The 13404-nt window shown below is 44.2% G+C and overlaps 1 protein-coding gene across 1 annotated transcript in view; it reads right to left on the reverse strand.

Annotated features, from left to right (window-relative positions):
- The window catches only part of CREBRF (CREB3 regulatory factor), a 59602-nt gene extending 51420 nt beyond the window's left edge, over positions 1-8182 (reverse strand). The window contains exon 1 of the mRNA XM_043595860.1: positions 8007-8182. The gene's annotated coding sequence lies outside the window, so the exon portion shown is untranslated. The remainder of the gene's footprint in view (positions 1-8006) is intronic.
- Between the last annotated feature and the right edge of the window lie 5222 nt (positions 8183-13404).

Consider the following 13404-nt stretch of genomic DNA (forward strand, 5'->3'; position numbering starts at 1 on the left):
TGCATTTAAAAAAAATTTTTTTTTCAACGTTTATTTATTTTTCAGACAGAGAGAGACAGAGCATGAATGGGGGAGGGGCAGAGAGAGAGGGAGACACAGAATCAGAAACAGGCTCCAGGCTCTGAGCCATCAGCCTAGAGCCTGACGCGGGGCTCAAACTCACAGACCGCGAGATCGTGACCTGGCTGAAGTCGGATGCTTAACCGACTGCGCCACCCAGGCGCCCCTCTATGACTGCATTTAAATGAAATTCCAGGAGGGGCCTCTGGGTAGCTCAGTCAGTTAAAGGTCCCACTTCAGCTCAGTTCACACTCTTGTGGACTGTGGGTTCGAGCCCCATGTCAGGCTCTGGGCTGACAGCTTGGAGCCTGGAGCCTGCTTCAGATTCTGTGTCTCTCTCTCTCTCTGCCCCTCCCCCCTCTGCGCGCACACACCCTCTCTCAAAATAAACATTAACAAATAAATAAATGAAATGAAATTCCAGGAAGAGAAAACTATAGTAATAGGAAGTAACTCAGTGATTGGGGGCCAGAGGTGAAGCAGGGTCATGAGGGAACTTTTTGGGAATGTTCTGTTATCATGACTGCAGAGGTAATTAGATGACTGCATACATTTGTCAAAACTAAAAATTAGGTGAACTTCATTTTATGCAAATTATACCTCAATAAAGCTGACTTAAAAAGAGGTGTTTAGAAAATACTATAGAACTACAGAGAAGAGTACTATCATCTCTACTTGGGTAATTTCGGGAAAATGTCAGGAAAAGGTGATATATGAATTGGATCTCATCATAGAATAATTTTAAGGTGCATAAGAGATAGAAAACAAAACCTGTAAGTGATTATATTCTGCACTGTAACCTATGAGAAATGGCATCTCTGAATACAAAGAAAATGCTTCATAAAAGGAAATTCATAGAGATGGATAATCAGTACTTGGATAGGTATCAAAGACAAGTTGATTTCACAAGACTTCCCAAAAGGAAGTCAACTCAGACATATATTACTGCTCAAATGCAAAATAAGCAGAAAGAAAATGCGTGAAAGTGTTTTTGTTTTTAAATAAAGCAAAATGAAAAGGAAAAGCAAGAGTCAAAAAAAGGTGAAAAGCAACTCAAAGGGAGGAATAAAGAAAGGGATGCAAGCAAGGAGGTAAAATAAAGGCAAGAGACACATTTGGTCAGAATAAAAGGTATGTTGGCACTGACAAACTGTAAGAGAGAAAGGAGGTATGTTAGATCTTGATGAAGGACTAAAAGAAAAACTAACAACTATGGGGAAAGAGAGCATCTAGTCAAAGTCCGAGCTACAGAGAAAAGAGACCAGAGACCTGGCAGTATAGAGCAGGCCCAGGAGAAGTAGAGAACAAGGGGAAAACAAAAAAGCACTTTCCTCCTAAATCTCACCAAGTAGTCTCCTCCCCTTCCATCTATCCCCTCTCCATGACCCGGCCTTAGGCGAAGCCTTGTCATACCCAAGCCTATCCCACAAATTGCATACATCATCTTTCATTTTTTTAAGTAGGCTCTCCACCCAACGTGGGGCTTGAACTCTTGAACCCAAGATCAAGAGTCACATTCTCTATCAGCTGAGCCAGGTGCCCCGCATACCCCTTTTATACCTCCTTGACTTGACTAGAATGTTTCCTTTGCTGGTCTTCAAAACTCAGTTCGGGGGCACCTGGGTGGCTCAGTGGGTTAAGTGTCTGACTTCGGCTCAGGTCATGATCTCACGGTGGTCTGTGGGTACGAGCCCTGTGTGAGCTGACAGCTCAGAGCCTGGAGCCTGCTTGGGATTCTGTTTCCCTCTCTCTCTGCCCCTCCCCTGCTTGCGCACGCACTCTCTCTCTCAAAAATAAGTATTAAAAAAAACCAAACCCAGTTCAAATAGACCTTTTCCGTGAAGTTTCTCCAACTTTCACAGGCAGAGTTAGTAGTCCCTCTTCCATATCTTCAGAACATGTTGTTCTAAATGCTATCCTGTTGAACTGCAATGTCTGTCTCCTCTATTAGTCTACGAGCAACTCCAGTAGAGCATTCAATAGGAAAGATGAAAACCCTTACTAAAAAGCATTTAAAAAAACTGTGAAGTCTTTTTACAAGTAGGAAATTTTATACATCTTATACATCACAAGTAGGAAGCTAGAAGCCTTGCTGTTTAAAGGGATTCTACAGTGAATCTTTTGAACAAGAGCCCACATGGCCTACCCCTACTTCCTCCCCATACCATAAAGGACCCTTTTGCAAAGTTTTATTTTCTTTTAACTGGCCCATGGTCAACTTTTTTTTTTAATATATTTTTTTAAGTTTATTTATTTTGAGAGAGAGAGAGAGAGAGAGAGCATTCAAGCAGGGGAGGGGCAGAGAGAGAGAATTCCAAGCAGGCTCCACGCTGTCAGCACAGAGCCTGACACAGGGCTTGATCACACGAACCATGAGATCATGACCTAAGCCAAGATCAAGAGTTGAACACTTAGACTGAGCCATCCAGATGCCCCTTAAAGTTTTATTTTTGTAATGCTTTAAATTTCCAGTGAATGGCAAAAACATAAAGAGAAGGCAAACTGCATCAGGAATAGTGTGTAGTAGTCAAAGAAGGAATTTCCTCTCTGAAATTAAAAAAAAAAAAAAAAGCACCTTAAACCCTCAAAGGCAGAACATCATATACTAAAGAAAATAAGTGTACAAAAAGAATCTGAAGAAAACTGGAGGGAACAAAATCAACACGCTCATAATGCTTTCACAGGGAAACTGTCAAAGTCAACAACACCCAAGGATAAATAAGTAAAACATGACTTTGTAACAAAATATGTAAAAGTGGGTTTGGTGTTAAGAGGACAGAATAGCAGAGGGAAAAAAATGGACAGAATAGGAGGATGATCAGAATTGCTGGGAATCAGTGGGGAGATGAGCGGTTTAGAAAGTCGTTTAGGGAGTAAAGTTCCGTTTTGGAAGAAAGGTCATGAACTGGTGAAAAAGCATGTAAGGCTTGGCTGGCAGAGGAACGGGATGGTACTGCAGTCACCAAGTAGCACTGCAGTCCCCTGCAACAAACTCTGAGTCTAACTGTCCCCACTGGGATGAACCAGACTTAGTAGCAAGAACGATTTTACAGTGCTTCCCCAAGACAAGGAACTGCTATACAGATAAACAATTATCACAAACCTCTAAGAAATAAGAGGTTCCACTCACATTTGCCAAACACTCAGAGACCAAGTGTGCCAAGAGCTAATGACAAATCCAAAGGACAAGGCACAGGGGTTTTATGTGTGTGCGCGTACGTATCTGTATGCATGCGTCTAGAAGGAATATTCAACAAATTTAACTAATAGAATGTATCTGAAAAAATTTTTTAAGAATTCAGGAGATTTTAAGACATCATCAAAATAGCTTTTACATAAACTTTCTTAAAAGGTCAATTTTTAAGTGAAATAGATGGTGATTAATTCCTCCCTTCCAACTAAGCCCAACATCTCTACCAATAGCAAACTGACTTACTGCCTTCCAGATAAGCAATCTTTAGCAATTCACTCATTTATTTAAATTTTTTTAATGTTTATTTATTTTTGAGAGAGAGAGGGAGAGAGAGAGAGAAAGAGAGAGAGAGAGAAAGAGAGAGAGTATGAGCCGGGGAGGGGCAGAGAGAGAGGGAAACACAGAATCCGAAGCAGGCTGCAGGCTCTGAGCTAGCTGTCAGCACAGAGCCTGATGTGGGGCTCAAACCCACGAACTGTGAGATCATGACCTGAGCTGAAGTCGGACGCTTAACCGACTGAGCCACCCAGGCACCGATTTACTCATTTAATTAAACAGTTCACAAGCACTAAAAGATGTTGGGCACAGGGTGAGGCACTGGGGATATAGAAATAAAGAGGCAGACTCTGATCTCAAGTTGCTCACCAGGTAGATGAGATAAATGAGTAGATAAATACTGTAGAGTAGAACAAGTACTAATAAAGATAAATTGAGAGGCAATTAAACTATGAGAAAAAAAACCGGAAGAGAGATTTGAGAGGTGGTTCCAAGCAGCTGGAAGTATTAGCATATTCAAAGTAGAAAAGCTTGGGAATACAGTAACTGACACTTTCCCAATCCCACTGTGAGACAGAAAATATTAATCTCTCCCATCACAAATTAATAAACTGGATTACCCACAGTCACCCAGGCAAACAGCAGGTTAACTAGAAAAAAGATTATAGGCCACATGATGCTTATCAGTTTTAAGAGATCAATATATTCTCCTTTCTCAACTGTCATGCTCGCACTTGAAATCCAGTTCAAGTCAACAAAACTGGAGAAATACTACACAGAAACTAAGCAAAAAGCCACCCATGAGAAAATTAAGTATATGCCTGTGTAGTATTTTTAGGTGTTGGCATCTCGGCTTCAGTGGGCACTTAGCACCACTTGACGTTTTCCAAGGAAGGGAAGGGGTAGCAATCTGTACGTTTTGGGGTCTTGTGTGAAAAAGTATCCAACCCTATTTAGGTAATTTCACAAACATCTCAGGCAATGGCACTATCAGTGTGGCTTCCAAATTAACTGCATGATGTATATAAGAGCTAAGTGTGTGGACGATTCACTGACATCTCTTCAAACAGCTATACACAGTTTTATTAGGCATGATAACCTAAATGCACTTTTAGGTATCAATAGGACCATACTCTTGACTGTATTAAGGTTCTTAGGTATCATACCTTAAAAAGCAAAATCTTTTCAATCAGAATGCATCTCTAAAATAAATAGGACTTAATATTCCAACATTTGCTTTAAAATGTCTTTTCAGGAAAACATCTATCCACAAATGATATAAAAATATAGAATACAATGCTCCCATGTGCTCTTATTCTGAAAGTTCTTCAAGAGATACGTACATTCTACAAGTGTTCCAATTACTACTTTTGATGCATGTTCATATAGGCTGCAATATCTAGACATCTAAGTAATTAAAACCCAGTGACTGATATCTTAGAATACAGGTTGACAAACTACAACCTTCAACCACAACCGGCTCATGTAAATAAATCTTATTACAATACAGCCCCAAACAAATTGTCTATGGCTGTTCATGCAATTTGCAGAGCTGAGTAGTTGGGCCAGAGACTACATGGCCCACAAAGCCTACGTATTTACTAATTGACCCTGAACAGAAAAAGTCTGTCAACCCCTATCTTAAAATCATCAGACTAATGACCTGACAAATTATGTCACCTAAGAGTTTACCTAGCCTGGATGATGAACTACTGAATACAATGAATTCTTCCCCAAAACATCCAAGTCAAAACCCACAGGGAAGCAAACCTCTGCTGATTCATTCCAAGTCATATAATTGTCAATCTTGACTAAAAACTAAACTTTCAAAGCAAATGGTGGATTCAACTCTTAATCTTTTAAAAACTGTGTTACATTAATAGAATAAACATACAAACTTACTGACTTTCACTGTCACTTGTATAGTTAACCACCACCAGGGAACCATGCAAGTTATTCTTTTACTCCTTAAGCTGGCATCCAAGAGCCCACACACAGTGAACCAGTAAACAAAGTAGGCCATAATCTTTCTAAGTTTGCTTTCACCTGTCACGACAGAGAATGGGATGGTAAGTGGAACATCCAAAATCTCTTCTTCTGGATGTATTCAGCCTCTTCTATGCTTACTAGCCTAAAAATCCCAAAGTTGGTATGTAAGTCATAGGGAAGAATTACAGTCAAGTAAGTCCTGCTGGATCTATTTGCCATTCTTCATTTATTTTATCTAAGTAAGCACTAGGCCCAACGTAGCGCTTGAACCTGACCCCGAGATCAAAAGCGGCATGATCTACCCACTGATCTAGCCAGGCACCCCTCTTTATGCCATTCTTCAAATAAGAAAAAAAAAAAAAGCTAATACTTTTTTTGCTATAAAAGTTGTATTTAAGAACTGACGTCTGTTAAAAAATCAGGGATTACATTTTTACATATCATTCTTAACAGTACTGAGTCTATCATGTCCAATTAATACAGAAATTGACAAATCATTTATTTCCCGATTATTATTATTCTCCAGTTACAATAGGAGATAACGCCTATTCGTAAATACAGACAACTCTTGAATAGCCTCTGCTTGATACCCTAAGTGTTTAACCAAAGATGCAACAACACGCAGCCTGGTACCCTCGACAATACCAGTGCAGTTACAGGTTGTAAGGTGACGTGAACATAAAGCTAAATCAAGCATTTAATAAGGCGACGGGATGCCAAAATAACCAGGAAACAAAGTAAAATAACTGATTTTCTAACTACTCATACCATCTCCCCCCTTCATCTTTGGTGCTTTCCTAGCTATTTTGGATAAAAAGAAAACGGGGGGAAATATTTAACAGTACAATCAAGTGACAACCAGTTTACCACAGATGACCAGATTTACACAAAAGTCTTCTCTTCTGCTTTTTAAAAAGGAAGTTAAGTCAGATCTTGATCCTATTCCTCACCTGCAGGATATTCAGAAGACAAACTCCTAAAGAGCCTTCAAATGTAAATAATTTTCTGAAGGCTGTTTTCTCATGAAATTGATTCACGTGAGCTACAGATTTATGTTAGCAGGAGAGGCAAATTACTCCTAAGACTGGACAAGCAAGTGCGGGGGCGATCTTCAGAAGGTACCCTGATGAAAACATGGAAACCCCACCCAGCTCTTAACTTTCTCGGCTTTTTCTAGTCCCGGCTTCTGTGCAAAATCCAGAGAAGCAGAACTTCCTCCTCACTGCCTGCCTCTATCTGAGGCCTTGTGCCGAAATTCAGACCGCTAGTTATCCAAGTACCTTCTTAAGGTAGTCGTAAGGCTCAAGCCCGCTCAGAAAACAGCAAAAAGGTTTGCTTTCTTGGATTAGAAGAGAGCAATTACAGGGTTTGGCGGCCGTGTTTGTCAGGAAGGGTAGGGCAGAGAAAGAGGGAGAATCCAGAGATTGAGCTCCATCTAGTCCCAGGAACCACCCCCATGGGCGGCTAGACTGCCCTCGGTACTTCCCTGCCTCCTCTGCTCGGGAGGGGAGAGCGGTGGGTCGGGGTCTGGCTCCCCTGAGCTACTTCCTGGTCCGATCGGACTCGCCTTCGGACACCCGAAACGCCCCCGGCCCGGCTCCCTCGCCCTTTGCCCTGTCTCCTCCCCTCTCAGTGACCCACCACCACCGGTCCCCTCCCATCTAACATGGCCGCCCCACCCGACCCACCCCCCGGCACAGCCTAACCAACTAGGGGGGTTCCGCGGCACCGCCTCCCCCAAGCCCATTGGCGCGGCAGTCTCCGTCCGCCTGCCCCATTGGGCCGAACGGCCTGCCACTCCGCGCTGAGGGCTCCGCCTACGAGCCGCTTCAAGCTGCTTTGAGAAGACATATAAACAAATCCCGGGAGGGAGGCCCCTCTCGCCCGTCTCTGGGGCGGAGACGGGAAGGGGGAGCGGCTACCCCAGAGACACCCCTGCCTGGAGCCCCCCCACCCCCAGCGCGCGCTTCCTAGTCTCTTGCCTGCACGGTTCCAACCTTAGTGGACCCGGCCCTTCCTCACACGCCCCTCTCTCTCCTCCCCCGCCAGCCTCGCCTCCCCTCCCTTCTCCGGCCCCTCCCACCCGCTCGCTTCTCTGACAGGCCGGTTGCCGGCAGCCACGGCCCCGGGCTTGGAGGCAACAGTGAAGGGCCGGGCGGCCTGGCAGGACAGACGCCTGGAGCTGCCCACCCCCGGTCTACCCTGCCGCCCACCCGTGGGTCCCCTCCACCGCCGCCCCGCGCTTTTATATAACCGTCCCGGGCCGGGGGTGGGGGAGGGGAACCGGGGACCCCGTGACCGGCAGGCGGCAGCCTGAAGCCCGCGCGCCCCCAGACTCGGCCCTGGTCCCGGCCCCCGCCCCGCGCCGGCCCGGCTCAGAGCCCCGGCGCTGCTGCCTCGTAGGCCAGCGGCCCTCCTCCGCCCCTCGCCTGGCTAGTCCTCCAGCCCAGACCCCTGCGGGATCTGGGCGGAGGGCAACGGAGCTCACCTGTGCGTGTGGGGGCGGCTCAGGGGCTCGGTCCGGTTCCGCTGCAGGGGCCGCGGCCCCTCTCCATGCTGCCTCGGTTTGTTTTGTTTATGTCCTTCCTGACGGGTTCCCGGAAATCGCGTGACTCGCCCCCCTCACGTGGGCCGCGGCGAGGAGGAGGAGGGAGGCGGGGGCCCGCCGGCCTCGGGCCAATCGCGAGACGCTCTGCAGCCGGGCCAATCAGGAACTCGGCCCGGCAGGGCACCCCTGTCACATGACGCCGGAGGGGCGGATTGCCGGGAAAAACCAGGAAGAGGGGGCGGAGCGGGGGCTTGGCGCCTGCCACTGCTGCGTGGGCGTGGGCCGACTTTGATACCCAGCCACACTCACGTTTGTAGAGGAGGTTCATTTACAATGACTTTCCCGTCCAGCGTTTTATCTGATCTCACAGCTACACGGTGAGGCCTGAATATACGTATACCCGTTTATATTTATGTTTATGCCAATTTGCATTTACATTCGAAGTTCAGTGAAACTTGAAGGGGGCTCCGGGACCATAGTGGCATAAGCTTAGGAGAGGAATTGTATCGACTGTTTTAGGTATGTCCTCCACATCTGAACCTCTTAATTTGCTGAGACTGACCTTGCCTTTAGTCTTTCGTTCATTCAATTAATATTTATTGCGTACGTAAGCCCCAGACACTGGGATCAACTATATTGCGTGCACATTTGAGAGAGAATACCTGTACACGACTGTACAAACAGGGTGCTAACTAGAAGCGCCTACACAAACAAACCTTCATAACACATGTGCCTGAGGTTTTCTTGTGCTCCCTAATCCTGTTGATAACAATAGCCACCCTCTGCTCCTGAACGTGTACTGTGTGGTGGGCTCATCATCTCATTTAGTTCACCCTATAGGGACGCGCAATGGTAATACACACATTTTTGCAGAGGGGGAAATTAGGGCTCAGTGGGATTACTTGCTCAAGGTCAGGCAGCTAGTAAATGAACCAGCTGGGTCCGGAACCCAGATCTGTTACCATAGCCTGTGCTTCCAGACTCCTCTTTATACTTCTTAAGGGCACAGAAGTTATCTTCTGAGCACAGAACAGAAATATGACTTTAGTAGCCATGGAGAAAGGAGGATAGGAGAACAGAAATGCTTGGCCAGATTCCCTCAGGCTGCCATATTTCTCTTAGGAATAATTGCCTTAGAAAATGTGGCTCCTCTTTGCACAGACCTAGGAAAGTAGTATAATGTCAATGTCAAAACCATGGACTTTGTAATTCAAAGACTGCTAAAGATCATAAACTTCAAGAGGGCAGGGACTAGCCTGGTTGTTTATCCTCTACCTTTCATGACATAGACAGTCATTAAATACTTGTTGAATAACATGCTGGATTTGAATCCCTGCCTCTACCATATGTGAACCAGCACAAATTATTTAACTTCTGTGAGCTTCCTCTGTAAGTACCTCATGGGGGTTGTGAGAAGTGAGTGGAAAAATTCACCAGGTACTTACCACAGTGCTTTGCATATAGTGAGCAGTTAATGAATGGTAGTATTATCAGATTGTTTCAAAGACATCATTTAGAAGATGTACTGTAAACTAAATAGCAAGTAAGGGTAACTCTAGACTTTAGCAGTTTAACAGCCACTAAAATAATACCTTTGTAAACAATATTAGTAGGTGGGTATATGTAGATACCTAAGGGGAAAGTAAATCTCACCTCTGTATCCTTCAAAATAGTTTAGGGTCTCAATGCCCAGTGAAGAAATAAGTCTTTTCCCTACTGCACAGGAAGTAGCAGGATTGTAATTATTTTTTTTTAAGTCTAACATACCACATTCTAATTTCCCATATCAACTGGAGTTTAAAATTGAAGCATCAATAGAAAAACTGGCTTGGGAAATTTGGGCCAGTTTCCTCTCACTTGTTCACATTTTGATTCATGTATTAAATCTCCATGGAACACATCACAGACTATCCTTTCACGTAATACTATGTTTGGAAAAACTCCAGCTGATGGTTAGCTCTTCCATTGTTCCACTGCCCTTTTGACACATCATTTTCACACTTCTGCTGGGCAACAGTTCGCTGGGATCAAGGAGCAGCCTGATTCTTCTAGCACAGGGCTCTGCCATTGAAGGGGTTCACTAGTGAGGTACATTGGATTCCCGACTTTGCATCTTCCCTTGTCTTGGAAAGGACAGTTTTGACTAACAGAGACATCACGGTTTGTTAATGACCATATCTTGCTCTGAAGTGAATGAAATCACTGACTGCTAATTGATTTGTGTTTCTCTGGGTTTTATCCTGCCAGATTGTGCCACAATCAAAATTGGCAGGAAGTTGGGACTCTGGAATAGCATTGGCTTAAGGCTCAGGAGCCTCTTGTTCTAGCCACAAAGTAGAAACCAACTGCCATCACCACTTCTAAAGTGCTTAACCTTGCTTCTGCAGAATCATTTACATAACCTTCGTCAAAAAAAAAAAAAAAAAAAAAATATATATATATATATATTTTTTTTTTTTTTTACACAAACATGACACAATGGGGGACACAATGCAATACTTAGGACTCCGCTGAACTCTTAAAAATAAATTATTTATTTTTTGATTAGGTAACATATACACAGCACAAAATTCAAAAGGTACAAAAAGGTATTCAGTGAATAGTAAATCTTTCCCCTACCCCTGTTCCCTGGCCATTCGTTTTCCCCTCTTAGAAGCAAGCACAAATGCCCATGCTCTGTGTTTCCTACCAGCGATATTTTTTTTTTGGATATGCTGACATTTCACCCACTTTAAACCTTAATGTATTTGAAACATTGTTCTTGGACCCAAGACTTCAATTTGAGCCCACTTACTATAGGATTCAAGGTGAGGGGCTGGACCTCTCTGGGTTCCGATTTTCTCCTGAAAATAATTAAAATAATTTAAATGGTTGCCACGGGTCCTAGCTTGACTTACGACCTAAAGTTTGCAATTCTTCATTCGAGCACAGACTGAGCCCTGCCTGCTGATTATGTACATATTTAAATGAGTGTTATCCTTTTGAGTCTAAGTATTTTCTTTCCAGGCCCCTGTGGACCTGTATGATACCTGAAGATTTCACAGCTTCAGAAGTGCGACTGATTAACTGAAAGCTGGAAGATCTTCAGGAAAAGCTGTGTCCTTCTCGCACTTTTAAAAACTGATCTTATTCCTGAGGACACTGGAGCATTGCTGAGGGTGAATCTAAAAAATACTAATTGATGGTTGGCAATCGGCACCCGTCCCTCATTTACTTCTCCTAAAAAACATTCTTTGGGGGAAGAAGAGTTCAGTTCTTCCCCTGGCCTAAACCTCTCCGTAGGATGCAGTATTCTTTATGTGACAGCTCTGAGCTTTGGTTTCTTCTCCCAGAAAGCCCCCAATTCTGTGCCAAGGCTCTTCTCCACTCTATCTGTTACTTCTTTACCCTGATTCCTCACTCCCCATATGGAGAACCAGGCCTACCATGGGATAGGAGCTTAATAACCCCTTATGGTCCAAATCCTACTTATCCTCCGTGGCTCAAGATCCCACATCTTTTATGAAGTCTGTTTCTACCATATCTACTACTGCCCTCATTAATACCCTTTCCTCTACCACCCAAATGAGCACTTCATGTACTTATTGCTTTGTACTATTCATATCATGTGTTATTATGTCCTCAATTAAATCGAGGCGCATACATTTGCAGCAATTTGTGGATGGAACTGGAGGGTATTAAGTGAAATAAGTGAAATAAGTCAGTCAGAGAAAGATAGATATCATATGTTTTCACTCCTATGTGGATCATGAGAAACTTAACAGACGACCATGGGGGAAGGGAAGGGGAAAAAAATAGTTACAACACAGAGGGAGGGAGGCAAACCATAGGAGACTCTTAAATACAGAGAACAAACTGAGGGTGGATGGGGGTGGGGGAGAGGGGAAAGTGGGTGATGGGCATTGAGGAGGGCACTTGTTGGGATGAGCACTGGGTGTTGTACGTAAGCCAATTTGACAATAAATTATATTTAAAAACATAAGTAAAAAAAATAAACCAAGTGGCATAAACACTAATATGTCCTTGAATTAGGGAGAGTGCAAAGCACGTCACTAGACAGCATAATCAATCAAGCCTGTGCTTAGTGGTGAGTAGGGGAAGAGAAGAGAGAGAAATAAAATGACAAGTTGAACGTCTCATGTGTGCATGAAGACACAGTCCTCGCCCTGGAGGAACCCAGAACCTGAAGGAGACTGACATGAAAAGCTTCCAATAACAACAACAGAGTTTATAACAGGGGAGGCCGCAGTGCAGGGGTTAACAACAAGATACCTATGTGTTTCAGGGCCACTTTCTTGCTAACGTATTGGGGCAAGGCACAAACTAAGCTGACTGTTCCTTGATTTCTGGCATAACTTCCCTCAGGTTGATTTTGAAAATCAAATGCAGAACCTGATGCATAATGGTGCTCAACAGTGTTGGCTCTCCCCTCCTCCACCTTCTAGGGAGGAATGTGACCAGAAGCTTCTTAGAAGAGAAGCAGCAGCAAAGGGAAAGTAGCCTGGCAAGAGAAGGCAGCCAGCAACTCAGACTGTTTGGTGATTCCGTTATCTTCCAAGGCGGCATTCCTGTCAAAATTGTTTTGTCTGTTCCACTAAGACTGAAAACTTCTAGGACAGCTAGCAGTTCCTGTGGGATTTTGTTTTTTGCTTTGGTTTGGTTTTTTGTCAGCACTGAGCTGAACATACATTGTTAGTATCAGCAACTCTAACTGATAGCAAACCAGGAAGCCAGAGAGTGAGAACAATCTAGCATTTGTTGTAGGAAAGATTCCCAAAGGACAGGTACAACAAGACATTCTTCTTGGTGAGGCCTGAAGTAGGCCGATAAAAACAGCAAGTGGAGGAACAGATTGATAAGCAGCAGGAACCAAGACCTGTAACTCTGATAATAGATTGCTGAGCTATGGATGGAAGTGTGCTCCGAAAGCCTCAATCCAGTGTAAAACTATGAAGCTGGATTTCCACATCCAGGAAGTGAACAGTCCAGAGAGGTTGCTAGAAGACAGAAATAAATAAGAATAAAAAGTTCAGAGAACTATGGGTGAAGTGGGGGGGGGGGGGGGTCCTGTGTATCCCAGGTTTTTTTGTTTTCCCTGCAAATTCGCAATGTCATAAATTTCCCTGGTGTGACAGCAACACCAGGGGAGGTACCACCAGTGTTTTCACCCTGGCCTCACAGGGTCCAGCCCAGGAGTGAAATGTGTAAAAGAAATGGGTGCCATCCTCTACACCTGTTCTTATACACCAGTCACAGCAAGACATAAAGCACGTTAACAAACCTGAATGCCAATTGCAGGTACTATCCTGTTAGGAGGGGAAGATGCATGCCTTGGCCC

This window comes from Prionailurus bengalensis, chromosome A1, assembly GCF_016509475.1.
Source record: "Prionailurus bengalensis isolate Pbe53 chromosome A1, Fcat_Pben_1.1_paternal_pri, whole genome shotgun sequence".
NCBI classification, from domain to species: domain Eukaryota; kingdom Metazoa; phylum Chordata; class Mammalia; order Carnivora; family Felidae; genus Prionailurus; species Prionailurus bengalensis.